Source organism: Pongo pygmaeus, chromosome 1 (genome assembly GCF_028885625.2).
Source record: "Pongo pygmaeus isolate AG05252 chromosome 1, NHGRI_mPonPyg2-v2.0_pri, whole genome shotgun sequence".
Classification (NCBI taxonomy): domain Eukaryota; kingdom Metazoa; phylum Chordata; class Mammalia; order Primates; family Hominidae; genus Pongo; species Pongo pygmaeus.
Window position 1 is genome coordinate 187732043 of NC_072373.2, and position 21073 is coordinate 187753115.

General features: G+C 40.8%; 1 pseudogene; it reads right to left on the reverse strand.

Annotated features, from left to right (window-relative positions):
* Window positions 1–9081: 9081 nt before the first annotated feature.
* On the reverse strand, window positions 9082–16133 carry LOC129006140 (V-type proton ATPase subunit E 1-like; annotated as a pseudogene).
* Window positions 16134–21073: the final 4940 nt, after the last annotated feature.

Genomic DNA, 21073 nt, shown 5'->3' on the forward strand with positions numbered 1-21073 from the left:
GAATGCAGAAGCCTCAGGAGCCGATGCGATCAAATGGAAGAAAGGGTATCAGCCATGGAAGATGAAATGAATGAAATGAAGTGAGAAGGGAAGTTTAGAGAGAAAAGAATAAAAAGAAATGAGCAAAGCCTCCAAGAAATGTGGGACTATGTGAAAAGACCAAATCTACATTTGATTGGTGTACCTGAAAGTGACGGGGAGAATGGAACCAAGTTGGAAAACACTCTGCAGGATATTATCCAGGAGAACTTCCCCAATCTAGCAAGGCAGGCCAACATTCAAATTCAGGAAATACAGAGAACGCCACAAAGATACTCCTTGAGAAGAGCAACTCCAAGACACATAATTGTCAGATTCACCAAAGTTGAAATGAAGGAAAAAATGTTAAGGGCAGCCAGAGAGAAAGGTCGGGTTACCCTCAAAGGGAAGCCCATCAGACTAACAGTGGATCTCTCAGCAGAAACCCTACAAGCCAGAAGAGAGTGGGGGCCAATATTCAACATTCTTAAAGAAAAGAATTTTCAACCCAGAATTTCATATCCAGCCAAACTAAGCTTCATAAGTGAAGGAGAAATAAAATACTTTACAGACAAGCAAATGCTGAGAGATTTTGTCACCACCAGGCCTGCCCTAAAAGAGCTCCTGAAGGAAGCGCTAAACATGGAAAGGCACAACCGGTACCAGCCACTGCAAAATCATGCCAAAATGTAAAGACCATCGAGACTAGGAAGAGACTGCATCAACTAATGAGCAAAATAACCAGCTAACATCATAAGACAGGATCAAATTCACGCATAACAATATTAACTTTAAATGTAAATGGACTAAATGCTCCAATTAAAAGACACAGACTGGCAAATTGGATAAAGACTCAAGACCCATCAGTGTGCTGTATTCAGGAAACCCATCTCACATGCAGAGACACACATAGGCTCAAAATAAAAGGATGGAGGAAGATCTACCAAGCAAATGGAAAACAAAAAAAAGCAGGGGTTGCAATCCTAGTCTCTGATAAAACAGACTTTAAACCAACAAAGATCAAAAGAGACAAAGAAGGCCATTACATAATGGTAAAGGGATTAATTCAACAAGAAGAGCTAACTATCCTAAATATATATGCCCCCAATACAGGAGCACCCAGATTCATAAAGCAAGTCCTGAGTGACCTACAAAGAGACTTAGACTCCCACACATTAATAATGGGAGACTTTAACACCCCACTGTCAACATTAGACAGATCAACCAGACAGAAAGTCAACAAGGATACCCAGGAATTGAACTCAGCTCTGCACCAAGCGGACCTAATAGACATCTACAGAACTCTCCACCCCAAATCAACAGAATATACATTTTTTTCAGCACCACACCACACCTATTCCAAAATTGACCACATACTTGGAAGTAAAGCTCTCCTCAGTAAATGCAAAAGAACAGAAATTATAACAAACTATCTCTCAGATCACAGTGCAATCAAGCTAGAACTCAGGATTAAGAATCTCACTCAAAACCGCTCAACTACATGGAAACTGAACAAACCTGCTCCTGAATGACTACTGGGTACATAACGAAATGAAGGCAGAAATAAAGATGTTCTTTGAAACCAACGAGAACCAAGACACAACATACCAGAATCTCTGGGACACATTCAAAGCAGTGTGTAGAGGGAAATTTATAGCACTAAATGCCCATAAGAGAAAGCAGGAAAGATCCAAAATTGACACCCTAACATCACAATTAAAAGAACTAGAAAAGCAAGAGCAAACACATTCAAAAGCTAGCAGAAGGCAAGAAATAACTAAAATCAGAGCAGAACTGAAGAAAATAGAGACACAAAAAACCCTTCAAAAAATTAATGAATCCAGGAGCTGGTTTTTTGAAAGGATCAACAAAATTGATAGACTGCTTGCAAGATTAATAAAGAAAAAAAGAGAGAAGAATCAAATAGATGCAATAAAAAATGATAAAGGGGATATCACCACTGATCCCACAGAAATACAAACTACCATCAGAGAATACTACAAACACCTCTACGCAAATAAACTAGAAAATGTAGAAGAAATGGATAAATTCCTCAACACATACACCCTCCCAAGACTAAACCAGGAAGAAGTTGAATCTCTGAATAGACCAATAACAGGAGCTGAAATTGTGGCAATAATCAATAGCTTACCAACCAAAAAAAGTCCAGGACCAGATGGATTCACAGCCGAATTCTACCAGAGGTACAAGGAGGAACTCGTACCATTCCTTCTGAAACTATTCCAATCAATAGAAAAAGAAGGAATCCTCCCTAACTCATTTTATGAGGCCAGCATCATCCTGATACCAAAGCCGGGCAGAGACACAACCAAAAAAGAGAATTTTAGACCAATATCCTTGATGAACATTGATGCAAAAATCCTCAATAAAATACTGGCAAACCGAATCCAGCAGCACATCTAAAAGCTTATCCACTACGATCAAGTCAGCTTCATCCCTGGGATGAAAGGCTGGTTCAATATACGCAAATCAATAAATGTAATCCAGCATATAAACAGAACCAAAGACAAAAATCACATGATTATCTCAATAGATGCAGAAAAGGCCTTTGACAAAATTCAACAACCCTTCATGCTAAAAACTCTCAATAAATTAGGTATTGATGGGACATATCTCAAAATAATAAGAGCTATCTATGACAAACCCACAGCCAATATCATACTGAATGGGCAAAAACTGGAAGCATTCCCTTTGAAAACTGGCACAAGACAGGGATGCCCTCTCTCACCACTTCTATTCAACATAGTGTTGGAAGTTCTGGCCAGGGCAATTAGGCAGGAGAAGGAAATAAAGGGTATTCAATTAGGAAAAGAGGAAGTCAAATTGTCCCTGTTTGCAGATGACATGATTGTATATCTAGAAAACCCCATTGTCTCAGCCCAAAATCTCCTTAAGCTGATAAGCAACTTCAGCAAAGTCTCAGGATACAAAATCAATGTACAAAAATCACAAGCATTCTTATACACCAATAACAGACAAACAGAGAGCCAAATCATGAGTGAACTCCCATTCACAATTGCTTCAAAGAGAATAAAATACCTAGGAATCCAAATTACAAGGGACGTGAAGGACCTCTTCAAGGAGAACTACAAACCACTGCTCCAGGAAATAAAAGAGGATACAAACAAATGGAAGAACATTCCATGCTCATGGGTAGAAAGAATCAATATCGTGAAAATGGCCATACTGCCCAAGGTAATTTATAGATTCAATGCCATCCCCATCAAGCTGCCAATGACTTTCTTCACAGAATTGGAAAAAACTACTTTAAAGTTCATATGGAACCAAAAAAGAGCCCGCATCGCCAAGTCAATCCTAAGCCAAAAGAACAAAGCTGGAGGCATCACGCTACCTGACTTCAAACTATACTACAAGGCTACAGTAACCAAAACAGCATGGTACTGGTACCAAAACAGAGATATAGATCAATGGAACAGAACAGAGCCCTCAGAAGTAACGCCACATATCTACAACTATCTGATCTTTGACAAACCTGAGAAAAACAAGAAATGGGGAAAGGATTCCCTATTTAATAAATGGTGCTGGGAAAACTGGCTAGCCATATGGAGAAAGCTGAAACTGGATCCCTTCCTTACACCTTATACAAAAATCAATTCAAGATGGATTAAAGACTTAAACGTTAGACCTAAAACCATAAAAACCCTAGAAGAAAACCTAGGCATTACCATTCAGGACATAGGCATGGGCAAGGACTTCATGTCTAAAACACCAAAAGCAATGGCAACAAAAGCCAAAATTGACAAATGGGATCTAATTAAACTAAAGAGCTTCTGCACAGCAAAAGAAACTACCATCAGAGTGAAGAGGCAACCTACAAAATGGGAGAAAATTTTTGCAACCTACTCATCTGACAAAGGGCTAATATCCAGAATCTACAATAAACTCCAACAAATTTACAAGAAAAAAACAAACAACCCCATCCAAAAGTGGGCAAAGGACATGAACAGACACTTCTCAAAAGAAGACATTTATGCAGCCAAAAAACATGAAAAAATGCTCACCATCACTGGCCATCAGAGAAATGCAAATCAAAACCACAATAAGATACCATCTCACACCAGTTAGAATGGCAATCATTAAAAAGTCAGGAAACAACAGGTGCTGGAGAGGATGTGGAGAAATAGGAACACTTTTACACTGTTGGTGGGACTGTAAACTAGTTCAACCCTTGTGGAAGTCAGTGTGGCGATTCCTCAGGGATCTAGAACTAGAAATTCCATTTGACCCAGCCATCCCATTACTGGGTATGTACCCAAAGGACTATAAATCATGCTGCTATAAAGACACATGCACACATATGTTGATTGTGGCATTATTCACAATAGCAAAGACTTGGAACCAACCCAAATGTCCAACAATGATAGACTGGATTAAGAAAATGTGGCACATATACACCACGGAATACTATGCAGCCATAAAAAATGATGAGTTCATGTCCTTTGTAGGGACATGGATGAAATTGGAAATCATCATTCTCAGTAAACTATCGCAAGAACAAAAAACCAAACACCGCATATTCTCACTCACAGGTGGGAATTGAACAATGAGAACACATGGACACAGGAAGGGGAACATCACACTTCGGGGACTGTTGTGGGGTGGGGGGAGGGGGGAGGGATAGCATTGGGAGATATACCTAATGCTAGATGACGAGTTAGTGGGTGCAGCGCACCAGCATGGCACATGTATACATATGTAACTAACCTGCACATTGCGCACATGTACCATAAAACCTAAAGTATAATAATAATAAAAAAAAAGAACTTGGTAAACAAAATGTCAATATTTACAAATGTGCTATTTATGTTAAGATCTTATAGGTGTGAAAATTGCTAATAAAAATTATGACTTACTGGAGTTTAAAAAAAAAAAAAAAAGAAACTAAACACCTGACCATAGGCCACCAAGTTACCATGTATGTTACCTGGGCTGCCCATCATGGATGAGGTGTTATCCGACTCACCAAGCCATAAAGTTGGGTGTGCATAGCAGCTCCCCATCATCATATAGAAGTGTTATATACGCAGTAAGTCCAGAGCAATCCCTAAAGGCACTAGTAAGTTACATGATTAAGTGGCCCAAATGCCCATGGTCACTCTTACTACACTGCTTTCTTTCTCTCTCTCAGCCTATACCTATGGGCTCATGGGGAGTTCCCTATGATCAGCTGACAGAGAAAGAGAAGGTTTGGGCCTGGTTTAAAGATGGTTCTGTACAATATGCAGGCACCACTTGAAAGTGGACAGGTACAGCACTACAGCCCCTCTCTGGGACATCCTTGAAGGACAGTGCTGAAAGGGAATCTTCCCAGTGTTAGAACAACAGGCAGTGTACTTGGTTCTACACTTTGCTTGGAAGAAGAAATGGCCAGATGTGCGATAATATACTGATTCATGGGCTATAGCCAATGGTTTGGCTGGATGGCCAGGGACTGGGAAGGAACATGGTTGGAATATTGGTGACAAAGAAATTTGGGGAAGGAGTATATGGAAAGACTGCTCTGAATGGGCAAAAGATATGAAGATATTTGTGTTCCATATGAATGATCACCAAAGGATGACCTCAGCAGAGAAGGATTTTAATAACTGAGTGAAGAAGGTGATCCATTTTGTGGATATCAGTCAGCCTCTTTCCCCAGCCACCCATGTCAACACCCAATGGGCTCATGAACAAAGTGGCTATAGTGACAGGGAGGGAGGTTATGTGTAGGCTTAGCAGCATGGATCTCCACTCACCAAGGTCAACCTGGCTATAGCCACTTCTGAGTGCTCAATCTGTCAAGAGCAAAGACCAACACTGAGCCCCTGATATAGGACCATTCCCCAGGATGATCAGCCAGCTACCTGGTGGCAGGTTGATTATAATGGACCATTTCCATTATGAAAGCAGGAACATTTTGTCCTTACTGGAATAGACATTTACTCTGGATACATATTTGCCTTCCCTGCATGCAATGCTTCTGTCAGCTACCATTCAGGGACTTACACCTTGCCTTATCCACCATTGTGGCATTCTATGCAGCATTGTTTCTGTCCAGGAAACTCACCTCACAGCCAAAGAAGTGCAACAGTGGGCCCATGTTCATGGAATTCATCGGTCTTGTCGTGTTCCCTACAACCTGAAGCAGCTGGCTTGATAGAATAGTGGAATGGCCTTTTGAAGACTCACTTACAGAGCCAGCTAAGTGACAATACTTTGCAAGGAAGAAGCAAGGTTCTCCAGAAGGCTGTATGTGTTCTGAATCAATGTCCAACATACAGTACTCTTTCTCTCATAGTCAGGATTTATAGGTCCAGGAATCAAGGGGTAGAAATGGGAAGGGCACCACATACTAATTCCCTAGTGACCCACTAAAAAAAATTTTGCTTCCTGTTTCTACAAAGGTATGCTCTGCTGGATCCAGAGGGAGGACTGCTTCTACCAGGAGACACAATTGAACTAAATTCCATTGAACTAGAAGTTAAGACTGCCATCCAACCACTTTGGGCTCCTCATGCCTCTGAGTCAACAGGCCAATAAGGCCTTACGGTGTTGGCTGGGGTAATTGATCCAGACTACCATGGGGAAATCTGACATAAAAGAGGTAAAAAAGAATATGTCTGGAACACAGGAGATCTCTTAGGGTGTCTCAGTATTACCATGTCCTGTGGTTAAAGTCAATGGAAAACTACAACAACCCAAACCAGGCAAGACTATGAATAGCCCAGACCTTTAGGAATGAAGGTTTGGTTTACCTCCCCTCCACCCCCATAACAACCTTGGTCTCCTAGGTTAAGAAGCATGACCAGCTGACGTTCTTGCTGAAGGCAAAGGGAATACAGTATGGGTAGTTGAAGATGGTAGTTGTAAGTATGAGCTACAGCCATGTCATCAGTTACAGAAAAGACTGTAATTGTCATGAGTATTTCATCGCTATTTTTTTAAAGAATGTGTGTATGTACACATATATTAAACAAATATCTTTGTTTTCTTTCCTTTCTTATCCCTTATCATGTAACATAAGATGTATTGACTTTATACTAGTATTCTATGTACTAGTATTGTTAATACTTAAAATACATCTTAGTATTTTAAGTATGGGATATCAGAAGACTACATATCACTCACAGACTTTACCTCCTCTTCTGGAAAAGGGATTACTGCATTTTTTGTTGTATGCAGGATAGTTGTATCAATGTTAAGTGTAATTATGACCCTGTTATGGTCATTATTTGGAGAATAGCTATGGTTTAAGGAGATACATAAGGATGCCAAGTTCACAAGGGGCAGACTTGTGATGGTTAATTTTATATGTCAACTTGACTGGGTTAAGGGATGCCCAGATAGCTAGTCAAACATTATTTCTGGGTGAGTCTATGCTGGTGTTCCCAGAGGAGATTAGCATTTGAATCAGCAGACTGAGTAAAAAAGATCCACTGACACTAGAGTGAGCAGTTATTATGTAATCCATTAAGGGTCCACTTGAGTAAAACCAAAAGGCGGCCAGGCGCGGTGGCTCATGCCTGTAATCCTAGTGCTTCGGGAGGCCAAGGTGGGTAGATCACGAGGTCAGGAGTTCGAGATCAGCCTGGCCAACATGGTGAAACCTTGTCCCTACTGAAAATACAAAAAATTAGCTAGGCATGGTGGCAGGCACCAGTAATCCCAGCTACTCAGGAGGCTGAGGCAGGAGAATCGCTTGAGCCTGGGAGGTGGAGCTTGCCGTGAGCTGAGATTGTGCCACTGCACTCCAGCCTGGGCAACCGAGCGAGACTCTGTCTCAAAAAAAAAAAAAAGAGGAAGAAAGTTTTCTCTTTCCCTTCTTGAGCCATGACATCCATCTTCTTTTGCCCTTGAACATCAGAGTTCCTGATTCTCAGGCCTTCACACTCCAGGACTTATACCAGCAGTTCCCTGCACCACTCCCCACCCACTTCCAGTTCTCAGGCCTTCAGCCTTGGACTGGTAGTAATACCATCAGCTACCCTCATTCTCAGGCCTTTGAATTTGGACTGAATTGCACCACTTGCTTTTCTAGTTCTTTAGCTTGCAGAGAGCATAATGTGGGACTTCTTGGCCTCTGCAATCATGTGAGCCAATTTCCATAATGAACCTCCATTAGGGTTTTCAAGAGAAACAGAACAAATATATAATCTATTTGTTCTGTTTCTCTTGAAAACCCTAATGGAGGTTCATTATGTTTCTCTTGAAAACCCTAATAGAAGTGGTGAGAAATGGACAGCTGTCGTGAGCCCAGATATAATAGCATCAGGGTTTGTGTTTGGCCAGGAGGGTAGGCTATTCCCTCTTCACTCCCAGAAGTCCACCTCCACCTTTATCTCAGACCCACATATGCTGAGAAAGGAGTGTCACAGTGGCTATCTTCCCTTGCTAGCTCCTCCCTCCAGGGAGGTAGGAGGGAAAGGCAACATGAGCTGTTCTTTCCTGGAGTCTGCATGGCTCCTCTTCCGGCTCTGCTCCTATTTTCCCATACTTTCATTTTTAAAAATTTTTTAAAATTCTACTTGTTTTCTTTTTTTAAAAATTTTTATCTTTGATGACAGTACAACATGAACATAATTTCCACATTGTTTAAAAATCCACATAACTCTTTTAATAAATAAAGCATATTCATGGCTTAGATTTTAAATCACATTTACAGATGAGAGAAAATTTCTAGGCCTAAACAGGTAACGGTGAAGCGACTACTGTTGGAAGGAGTGGTGTGCCACATGCGCCTTAAGCCTCAAGAGTGGGGACTGCAGGGCCGAGAACACCAAAAACATCACCTCTAGGCCAGATGGAGAGCCAAGACCCAGGAAGCCCATGCAACCACCATCTGCCCCCTCCCCTAGTGCTGCAGAACCAACCGGACGCTGTGTTACTTTCAGATGAACTGGAGGTGGGTCCTGATCATATTACATGAAGCTTTCCACCATTGTGAATAATTAGGCAAGGCGTTAGTGACAGAGGAGGATCACTGATAAATACAAAGCAATATTGGATCAGTAAAGAGGAAGCTACAGAAACATTCGTGTTTCTTCAAATATCAGAATCTTCCACATCACAGCAGGAGAGCTGAGAATGTGCTCCACCTCCTGAAGGCTTAGTCCAAAAATTTCCTGTTGGCATTTGCACCATACAAGGCTCCCCGGACTTCTGGCATCATCTGCTGAGCTGTGAGATCCAGCCGGCTTTCTGGGGTTTTGGAAACCTTTATTTTATGATTCCCATTATAGATCTCAACACCACCAGCTATATCCTCAGGCAGGTAGGACTCCTGGTCGATTTGGACATCAACATTGTTTTTGGTGGCAATTTTGTACATAGGGATTGCCTTTTGCACCGCAGCCTTTACCAGAGGAAGGTCTTGTTTCTTGCAACGAACAATCATTCGGTGCTCCAGCAACTTGTACAAACCCTGGAGAACCAGTCCATCTAGCAGCACTTGATACCTGGTTGTATCTTTTACCACCTTGCTGAGTCTCTGTTTTGCTTCATTTAGTAGGTCTGTGATAAGGTCATCTCTCGCTCTGAGGACTTTGAGCCTTGCTTGATTCATCAAATTGGACATCTGAATTTTCTTCTGCTGCTCAATCTGTTTCTCTTTCTTCTCATAATATTCCACAATCTTTAGTCTTTGGGTTTGCACAAGCCAGCCTTTCTCTATGTTGAACTCTTCTTCTGCCTTTGCATCTATTTCTTCTGCTTTCTCATTGGCTTCTTACTCAATGAAAGCCATCATATGCTTTATCTGCTTTTGCACGTCAGCATCACTGACAGCTATGGCAAGAGTAATGCTAGGCCAGAGAGCAGCAGGCTCGAGTTTAGGTTTGAAGGGGAATGTGGGAGGATTGGGCAGAGGAAATCCCTGTGTAGATCTTTACTTTATCAATTTCCTTTACTTTATCAATTTCCACACTTTCTAAGCAAGCCTTGGCTTCAAAGTGACCACAGTCAGGTTCTCCAAATGAGTACAATTTTTTATAGATGTCTTTCCTCTGCACAGCCAAAGTAAAAAGTATGAGCAATTCTACTAAACTGAGTCTCAAGCCCAGACACCCCTCACAGCCTCCCTCTGAAACTGGGCAGTAATGTTTCCATCTCAGGAGTCATGCTGTCTTTGGGAAAATGCACTGTTTCACTGGGTGCCTGGCAGCATGGTCTCTGCTTTATCCCAGTCTGCCCCTATGTCTGTGCTTTGGTGAGTATCTCAATCTCTCTTTTTAGGTAGGTTCCTCACGCTGTTAACAGAGTAATGGGTATAACCCTGAGTCAAGACCTGGGCCTATCCTGGGAGTCTTCTGACCTGCTTATTCCCATGCCCCAGGCTCTAAGTGTCAAGAATTTGACAGGAATGCTCAATAAATGAAAAATAACAACCTTTAACTCAACCAACATCATATATGGCAACCCAAACCTTCTCCAGGACTCAATCTATTACCAAGGCTCTAGGCAATCCATAATAACCTAGATCTAGGCCAAAACCAAATCACAGTAACAAATACCCTTCATCTAGTCTCTTCCTCTAGACTAGTTGCTCTTTGTCTTTTGTTTGTTTTTAAGACAGAGTCTTGCTCTGTTACCCAGGCCGGAGTGCATGGCACAGTCACGGCTCACTGCAGCCTCAGCCTCTCAGGCTCAAGCAATCCTCCCACCTCAGCCTCCCGAGTAGCTGGGACTACAGGTGCAAGTCACCACACCTGGCTTAGACTGGTTGCTCTTTGAAAGCCACTGGAACACTGTCCCCAAGAGAGATCAGCCCAACAAAAAGAAGTTATCAATAAGCGTTTAGTGAATTTGACTTTTCCTCCATACACTACAGAGCTACCACCTACAATACCCTAAAAACACTTTTCCAACATTTCTTCTCTTAAGTAACAAACCCAGTCGCCTGTAATCTAGGTTTTATTCATTTAGACAAGCATTTACCTAGGTCGCTGAAGAAAAGCAAGACAGATATCCCTTGCCTTCAACATGCAGTCACAGGAGAAATAAAGGACACACAATTAAGTTATAGTGTAGTATCATGATTCTTGGCCAAAAGAAAGAGTAAATGTCAGCAGTAAATATGAATGATATAGTGAGGTACTACAAAGAACTTTGAAGTAAGAGAGGTAAGGTTGCCCACCATACTGGACATCTATTTTGGCTGCCTGCCATCCAATCACCCTTTTCAAGGAAGATTGCTCCTTCCCTACTCTCAGTCCATATGTTTATGGTATAGTTAACTCCATCCCAAACTCCAAGGGTCAACTTCTGACCCCAGGCATGACCATTAAAGCATCACCTTCCCCTGGTCACAGTGATTAGTTCCAGAATGGACCCATTACCCACCCATTAGTGAGACGCAATGATTCTTTTGTGAGAACAATTAAAAGAGAGGCAGTCCATGTTTTAGCTATACTTTAGCCCAGAGGGATAGCTCCAGCAGTCTTGTACCACAAAGGGAAAGAAAGCCTGTCTCTGAATGAAGCCAACACAGTCTGTAGCTACCATGTCTGAGACCAGACTTTTCAGCTACATGAGCCAAAAAATTATCTTTCCTTGAACTGAAATTGACTGCTTAGCTATAAAATCAATCTATAATACATATAATCAGACCTTGGTAAAGTTACTTCAAAAAATTTTATGTAATTGTTCCCAAGTCACCTGGCTCTCTAGGGGGTTGGTCAGTCAAGGAAGCCATATGTTCAGTGGGGACACAGGTTTTAGAGCCAGACATTCATGGAGCTGATTCTGGCTTCTTAACCTTTCTGAGTGTTAGTTTCTTCATCTGTTAAATGTAGATAACAATAGTGTCATGTAATTTTTTTTTTCATGTCTGAGGGCAGATTCTGTGAGCACAAAATAAAAGACTACTTACAGGAGCTTAGGTTTTAAGTTAATATTTAATTTATTAATTTAAAACTCAATACCTAGGTTTATTTATGTCTTAAAATTCAGTCCATAAGTATACTAGTCTATCTGTAAGTCTATTATATATATATCTATTATATAGATTTACAGATAGAATGGTATACTTATAAACTGAACTTATACAAAATAATAATTCAGTTTAAGGGGATCTTTTATAATTGTTCAAGTAACTCAGACAGAACTATCTAAACTCTTAAACGGTCTCACTTATAAGCTTATACAACATAATTATACTAGAATTTTAAACTGAATTTGTAAATTTCTTATAGTCTTTTTTCATTCTATACCTGTCATACGCCTAACCAATCAAGTTCCATCCCTGAGGAGGCAGGACTAGATTGCAGCTCTGAGTCTGATGGACAGAGCAGCATGTGGAGGCTCGCATGGTGAATTTTGGCTCCAGAACCACTGCAGGAATAAGTCAGGAATCCTGTGAGGACCCACAGACCCTCTGAAGGAAGTGAACTGCTCTTGCAGGACCTAGGAGACACCCCAAATACTGTGAATGCCCAAACTGCGGAAGTGGGAAAGGGAGATCCTCTGCCCCTGAACACATGCCGCCACCAGGGAAACTGAAGGTCTAGTTTTTGGGAGAAGATTTCGACCTTACCTGGAGCTGAGTCAATTTAGAGAGCTGAGTGAAATACAGGGGTAGAGGAAGCAGTGGGAAAGGCCCTGGGAGCTCGCTGAGTCCCTAAGCAGGCCATTCCTGCCTGGCATCACAGGGCTCGTTTGAGAGGGTGGCCAGAGATGCAGGGAAAATGCCACAGAGAGAAGAAAGTCTCCAGATGAACTTTGTAACAATTTGGAATAGTTGAGAAGCCTCCTGACCAGAACTTGGGGGAGGGTGTGAATCCTGTGTGCAGACTCCACCGGTGCGGGAAGAACTAAAGACCTTTCCTTTCACAGCTGGGAGGCAGGTAGCCTGGGGCAAGTTCTCAGCCCTGCTTACCCACTGCCTGGAAACAGACTCGGTGCTGTTAGCAGGGGCATAGTGGGAGTGAGAGCAGTCCTTTGGATTTTCTGGGAGCTGGGTGAGGCTTGTGACTGCCAGCTTTCCCCCACTTCCCTGACAACCTGCGTGACTCAGCAGAGGCAGCCATAATCCTCCTAGGAACATAACTCCGTTGACCTGGGAACCTCACTCCCATCCCCCACAGAAGCCGCAGCAAGACCCATCCAAGCAGAGTCTGAGCTCAGACATCCCTAGCCCTGCCCACACCTGGTGGTCCTTCCCTACCCACCCTGGTAGCTGAAGACAAATGACATATATTTTTGAGAGTTCTAGGGCCCCACCCACCACCAGTTCCTCTTCATACTACCACAGCTGATGCTCTCTGGAAAGCACTACCTCCCAGCAGAAGGCCAGCCACACAAAGATACAGCATTAAACCACAAAAGCTAAGAACCCTCATAGAGTCCACTTCACCACCCTGCCACCTCCACTGGAACAGGAGCTGGTATCCACAGCTGAGAGACCCATAGATGGTTCACATCACAGGACTCTGTGAAGACAACCCCCAGTATTACCACAGAGCCTGGTAGACTTGCTGGGTGGCTAGACCCAGAAGACAGATGACAATCACTATAGCTCGGCTCTCAGGAAGCCACATCCATAGGGAAGAGGGGAGAGTACTACATCAAAGGAACACCCCTTTGGACAAAAGAATCTGAACAACTGCCTCCAGCCCTAGACCTTCCCTTTGACAGAGCCTACCCAAATGAGAAGGAACCAGAAAAGCAATCCTGGTAATATGACAAAACAAGGTTCTTAAACACCCCCCAAAAGTCACACTAGCTCACTAGCAATGAATCCAAATCAAGAAGAAATCCCTGATTTACCTGAAAACAAATTCAGGAGGTTAGTTATTAAGCTAATCAGGAAGGCACCAGAGAAAGGTGAAGCCCCATCCAAGCAAATCCAAAAAACGATACACGAAGTGAAGAGAGAAATATTCAAGAAATAGATAGCATAAAGAAAAAGCGATCAAAACTTCAGAAAACATTGGACAAACTTAGAGAAATGCAAAATGCTCTGGAAAGTCTCAGCAATAGAATTGAACAAGTAGAAGAAAGAAATTCAGAGCTCAAAGACAAGGTCTTCAAATTAACCCAGTCCAACAAAGACAAAGAAAAAAGATTAAGAAAACATGAACAAAGCCTTCAAGAAGTCTAGGATTATGTTAAACGACCAAACCTAAGAATAGTTGGTGTTCCTGAGGAAGAAGAGAAATCTAAAAGTTTGGAAAATATATTTGGTGGAATAATCAAGGAAAACTTCCCCAGCCTTGCTAGAAACCTAGACATCCAAATACAAGAAGTGCAAAGAACACCTGGGAAGTTCATTGCAAAAAGATCATCACCTAGGCACATTGTCATCAGGTTATCTAAAGTTAAGATGAAGGAAAATATCCTAAGAGCTGTGAGACAAAAGCACCAGGTAACCTAAAAGGGAAAACCTATCAGATTAACAGCATATTTCTATGCAGAAACCCTATAAGCTAGAAGGTATTGGGGCCCTATCTTCAGCCTTCTCAAACAAAACAATTATCAGCCAAGAATTTTGTATCCAGCAAAACTAAGCAGCATATAGAAGGAAAGATACAGTCTTTTTCAGACAAACAAATGCTGAGAGAATTCTCCACTACCAAGCCACCACTACAAGAACTGCTCAAAGGAGCTCTAAATCTTGAAACAAATCCTGGAAACACATGAAAACAAAACCTCTTTAAAGCATAAATCTCATAGGACCTATAAAACAACAACAACAACAACAAACATCAAAGTACACAGGCAACAAATAGCATGATGAATGGAATGGTACCTCACATCTCAATACTAACATAGAATGTAAATGGCCTAAATGCTCCACTTAAAAGATACAGAACTGCAGAATGGATAAGAATTCACCAGCCAATTTGTCTGCTGCCTTCAAGAGACTCACCTAACACATAAGGACTCACGTAAACTTGTAAAAGTGTGGAAAAAGGCATTTCATGCAAATGGACACCAAAAGCAAGCAGGGGTAGCTATTCTTATATCAGACAAAACAAACTTTAAAGCAACAGCAGTTAAAAAAGAGACATTATATAATGGTAAAAACCCTTATCCAACAGGAAAATATCACAATTCTAAACATATATGCACTTAGGCAAACTGTGACCTGTCCGGGCAACTACCCCTCCACCTACACAGAATCACCAAAGGCCAGCAGAGAAGATTGAGGATGCAGAAATCACACCTGGTGTGATGATGGGCTTGCCCATCCATTACTGCTATAATCAATGCCAGTCTTGGAGTTTGGCCAGTCTTGTTTTTTAGGCACCTTTGCATGATAATGACTCTTGAGCAGAGCAAAAAACAAGGAGGATTATGTGTGACTGGGTGGCCTGGTAGAATCCTCCCATGTTTTGAATATTTTATGCCTTTTTTTTGTTGTCATTTTCTATGTCATTTCTTGTACCATAGCACAAATCCTAGCGGACCCTAGGAGCAAAGAGGGGGGCAGACCTCATGCCTAACACTGTTCTGTTTTTATATAAGACTCAAGACCAGGCCTCATTCCAGGGCACAGTCCCAAAATTACTGATCATGTGCACTTGTACAGTATATTACTGTGACCACAAGGATGTGGCAAAGATTCTCATCTTTCTTCAAGAGGCTTTTGCTCATCTGATTGAGAATTAATCAGATCATGTTGGCTACATAAGGAAACAGAAGGAGGGATTTCAGGAGAGGCTGGCTCCTCCACAAGGTTAGTCCTCAGACTCAGAAAGTGAAACCTTATTGGGAAAAATTGGACTGCCCTGAATTTAGCACCAATTGCATTAACACACATCTCTTCCACAAATAACAGACTTAAAATAACAGTGTCCTTCGTATTAATATCTGTGCCATTCATTTAGAATTAGCAGAGCTAATATGAAGGGGCTGAACTAGTAGCCACATCTTGTCCATCACATAGACTAATAGAAAGGAGGCTGTGGCTAAAGCAGAAATGGAACTTCTGGATCTGAAATTAGCCAATATAATGTTCTTCTGTATTTGGGTATTTTTCATCTTAATTTTTACAGCATATACTCTTCTTACCACTATCCTTAGAATCCGAATGTCTAGATAAGTTGAGGACACATACCTGCATTGTTGAGCTTCTCTACTGGGGACGCCCCTGGCATTATTTTATTCCCAAGCCAGCAGACTGGCCCAGACAGCCAGGCTGTGGCTGGTCCAAACCAACTCCTATGGTGGAAAATGCAGCTTCCAGGTCCCACTACCCTGACATTTCCTTGGAAGGAAGAATCTGGTGGCCTGTGGAGGAAACCAGCTTTCTATGAGAAAGGACTGAAGGATTGCGCACCCTGCACAAGTACAGATTGACCAGGAAATGACAAGTGTCTTCTGTGTGTCACAGGGAGAGCCAGGAGTGGCCTTCTCTGCAGGCCAGCAAGCCTGCAGCAGCAGGTGCCCCCAAGTCAGGTGCTGACTGTCTGCTGTCCGCTCCTGTAGAAGGTAGGGAGCACAATACCTAGGGACTAAGGGATGTTTGCTAGTTATGTTTTTTTTTTTTTTCTTGGTTAAGAAATCAAATTTGCAGAATTTAATCTAAAAGTTGTATTATGCTTTGAAAACTCCATCCCTCCTAAGAATCTTAAAAAACTTGAAATGTTCGCCAAATGTCCCCATGGGATTTTTGACCAAAAGTAAGGTCATAACTGAAGAAATTTTTAGTTCTTTGATCACTTCAGTGACAATACCCACTGATGAATCTTCTCCATGATTCGGGTTTTTTTTTCGTTGTTGTTTTTTACACTTCTTAACCTGTTGATCTATTTGAGGTCTTTTGTGTTTATCAAACTTATTCTTAAGTTTAAAAAGGAAATTAAAAGGGTGATTTTTTAAGATTTTAAAGTTTGCTAACATATTAAAAATCTTCATATGCTTATTAAATAGAGCAGTTCTTGTCACCCAGTGTTGTATTCTGTCTTTAGCTAGCCAAATTGTCCTTGAATTTGGGTTTTCCACAACCTCAAAGGGTTATTTAAAATCTTTTGTTGTATTTTAAAATATTTTTTGGAAGAGCTGCTAATTTTATTTTAAAAAACAAAGTTGTGAAAATATGCCTCCTTTTTAAAAAATAACCCCTCCATCCGGGATATGGAATCCAGCACCACAGTGCACAGGTCAGGGCTTGGAGGGAGCCTCTGTGCAGATGTGCTTTCTTTACAGTGGCTGTAAAAAGTTTGTATTTATTATGTATAAAATGTTGAATAATAAACATATATGCACCTAACACTGGGGCTCCCAAATTTATAAAACAATTACTAATAGACCTAAGAAATGAGATACACACCAACACAATAATAGTAGGAGACTTCAATACTCCACTGACAGCACTAGATAGGTCATCAAGACAGAAAGTCAACAAAGAAACAATGAATTTAAACTATACCTCAGAACAAATGGACTTAACAGATATATACAGAATGTTCCATCCAACAACCCCAGAATACAGATCCTATTCAACAGTGAATGGAACTTTCTCCAAGATAGACCATATGATAGGCCACAAAAGGAGCCTCAATAAATTTAAGAAAATTGAAATTATATTAAGCACTCTCTCAGACCACAGTGGAATAAAACTGGAAATCATCTCCTAAAGAAACCTTCAAAACCAGGTAAATACATTGAAATTAAATAAACTACTCCTGAATGATCACTGGGTCAAAAACAAAATCAAGATGGAAATTAAAAAATTCTTTGAACTGAACAACAATAATGACACAACCTATTAAAACCTCTGGGATATAGCAAAGGCAGTGCTAAGAGGAAAGTTCATAGCCCTAAACGCCTACATCAAAAAGACTGAAAGAGCACAAACTGACATTCTAAAGTCACACTTCAAGGAACTAGAGAAACAAGAACAAACCAAATGCAAATCCAGCAGAAGAAAGGAAATAACCAAGATCAGGGAAGAACTAAATGAAATTGAAATGAAAAAAATACAAAAGATAAATGAAGCAAGAAGCTGGTTCTTTGAAAAGATAAATAAAATTGATAGACCATTAGCAAGATTAACCAAGAAAATAAGAGAGAAAATCCAAATAACCTCAATAAGAAATGAAATGGGAGATATTACAATTGACACCACAGAAATACACAAGATCATTCAAGGCTACTATGAACACCTTTATGCACATAAACTAGAAAACCTAGAAGAGATGGATAAATTCCTAGAAAAATACAACCCTCCTAGCTTAAATCAGGAAGAATTAGATACCCTGAACAGACCAATAACAAGCAGTGAGATTAAAGTGGTAATTAGAAAGTTACCGACAACAACAAAAAAAAAAGTACAGGACCAGACAAATTCACAGCAGAATTCTACCAGACATTCAAAGAATTGGTACCAATCCTTTTGACACTATTCCACAAGATAGAGAAAGAGGGAACCCTCCCTAATTCATTCTATGAAGCCAGTATCAACCTAATACCAAAACCAGGAAAGGACAAAACCAAAAAAGAAAACTGCAGACCGATACCCTGATTAACATAGATGCTAAAATCTTTAACAAAATACTAGCTAACCGAATCCAACAACATATCAAAAAGATAATCCACCATGATCAAGTGGGTTTCATACCAGGGATGCAAGGAGGGCTTAACATAGGCAAGCCAATAAATGTGATACATCACAGAAACAGGATTTAAAAAATCACATGATCATCTCAATAAAGGCAGAAAAAGCATTTGACAAAATCCAGCATCCATTTGTGATTAAAACTCTCAGCAAAATCAGCATGCAAGGGACATACCTCAGTGTAATAAAAACCATCTATGGCAAACCCACAGCTAACACAATACTGAATGGGGAAAAGTTGAAAGCATTCCCTCTGAGAACTGGAACAAGATAAGGATGCCCACTCTCACCATTTCTCTTCGACATAGTACTGGAAGTCCTAGCCAGAACAACCAGACAAGAGAAAGAAATAAAGGGCATCCAAATCAGTAAAGAGGAAGTCAAACTGTCACTGTTTGCTGACAATATGATTGTTTACCTCGAAAACCCCAAAGACCCCTCCAGAAAGCTCCTTGAACTGATCAAAGAATTCAGCAAATTTTCCAGATACAAGATTAATGTACACAAATCAGTAGCTCTTCTATACACCAACAGAAACCAAGCAGAGAACAAAATCAACAACTCAACCCCCTTTACAATAGCTGCAAAAATAAATAAATAAATAAAATACTTAGGAATATACCTAAACAATGAAGCAAAAGACCTCTACAAGGAAAATACAAACACTGCTGAAAGAAATCATAGATAATACAAACAAATGGAAACACATCCCATGCTCATGGATGGGTAGAATCAATATTGTGAAAATGACCACACTGCCAAAAGCAATCTACAAATTCAGTGCAATTCCCATCAAAATACCACCATCATTCTTCACAGAATTATTTAAAAATTCTAAAATTCATATGGAACCAATAAAAAGCCCACATAGCCAAAGCAAGACTAAGCAAAAAGAACAAATCTGGAGGCATAACACTACCTGATTTCAAACTATACTATAAGGCCATTATCACCAAAACAGCATAGTACTAGTACAAACATAGGCACATAGACCAATGGAACAGAATAGAGAACCCAAAAATAAACCAAATACTTACAGCCAACTGATCTTCAACAAAGCAAACAAAAACATAAAGTGGGGAAAGGACACCCTTTTCAACACATGGCACCAGGATAATTGGCTAGCCACAAGTAGGAGAATGAAACTGGATCCTCATCTCTCACCTTATACCAGAATCAACCCACGACGGATTAAGGACTTAAATCTAAGACCTGACACTAGAAAAATACTAGAAGATAACACTGGAAAAACCCTTCTAGACATTGGCTTAAGGATTTCATGACCAAGAACCCAAAAGCAAAGGCAATAAAAACAAAGATAAATAGCTGGAACTTAATTAAACTAACGAGCTTTTGCATGGCAAAAGGAACAGTCAGCAGAATAAACAGGCAACCCACAGAGTGGGAAAAAATCTTCACAATCTATGCATTTGACAAAGGACTAATATCCAGAATCTACGATGAACTCAAACAAATCAGCAAGAAAAAAAACAAACAATCCCATCAAAAAGTGGACTAAGGACATGAATAGACAATTCTCAAAAGAAGATATACAAATGCCCAACAAACATATGAAAAAATTGCTCAACATCACTAATGATCAGGGTAATGCAAATCAAAACCACAAGGTGATATCACCTTACTCCTGCAAGAATGGCCATAATCAAAAAATAAAAAACAGTAGATGTTGGCATGGATGAGATGATCAGGGAACATTTCTACACTGCTAGTGGGAATGTAAACTAGTACAACCACTGTGGAAAACAGTATGAAGACTCCTTAAGGAACTAAAAGTAGAACCACCATTTGATCCAGCAATCCTACTACTGGGTATCTACCCATAGGAAAAGAAGTCATTATATGAAAAGGATACTTGCACACACATGTTTATAGCAGCACAATTCGCAATTGCAAAATCATAGAACAAACCCAAATGCCCATCAATCGATGAGTGAATAAAGAAACTGTGGCATATATATGCAAAGGAATACTACTCACCCATAAAAAGGAATGAATTAACAGCATTTGCAGCGACCTGGATGAGATTGGAGACTGTTATTCTAAGTGAAGTAACTTAGGAATGGAAAACCAAACATTGTATGTTCTCACTGATATGTGGGAACTAAGCTGTGAGAATGCAAAGGCATAAGAATGACACAATGGGCCAGGTGCGGTGGCTCACGCCTGTAATCCCAGCACTTTGGGAGGCCTAGGCGGGCGGATCATGAGGTCAGGAGATCGAGACCATCCTGGCTAACACGGTGAAACCCCAACTCTACTAAAAATACAAAAAATTAGCCAGGCGTGGTGGCGGGTGCCTGTAGTCCCAGCTACTCAGGAGGCTGAGGCAGAATGGCGTGAACCCGGGAGGCAGAGCTTGCAGTGAGCGGAGATTGTGCCACTACACTCCAGCCTGGGTGACAGAGCAAGACTCTGTCTCAAAAAAAAAAACAAAAGAATGATACAATGGACTTTGGG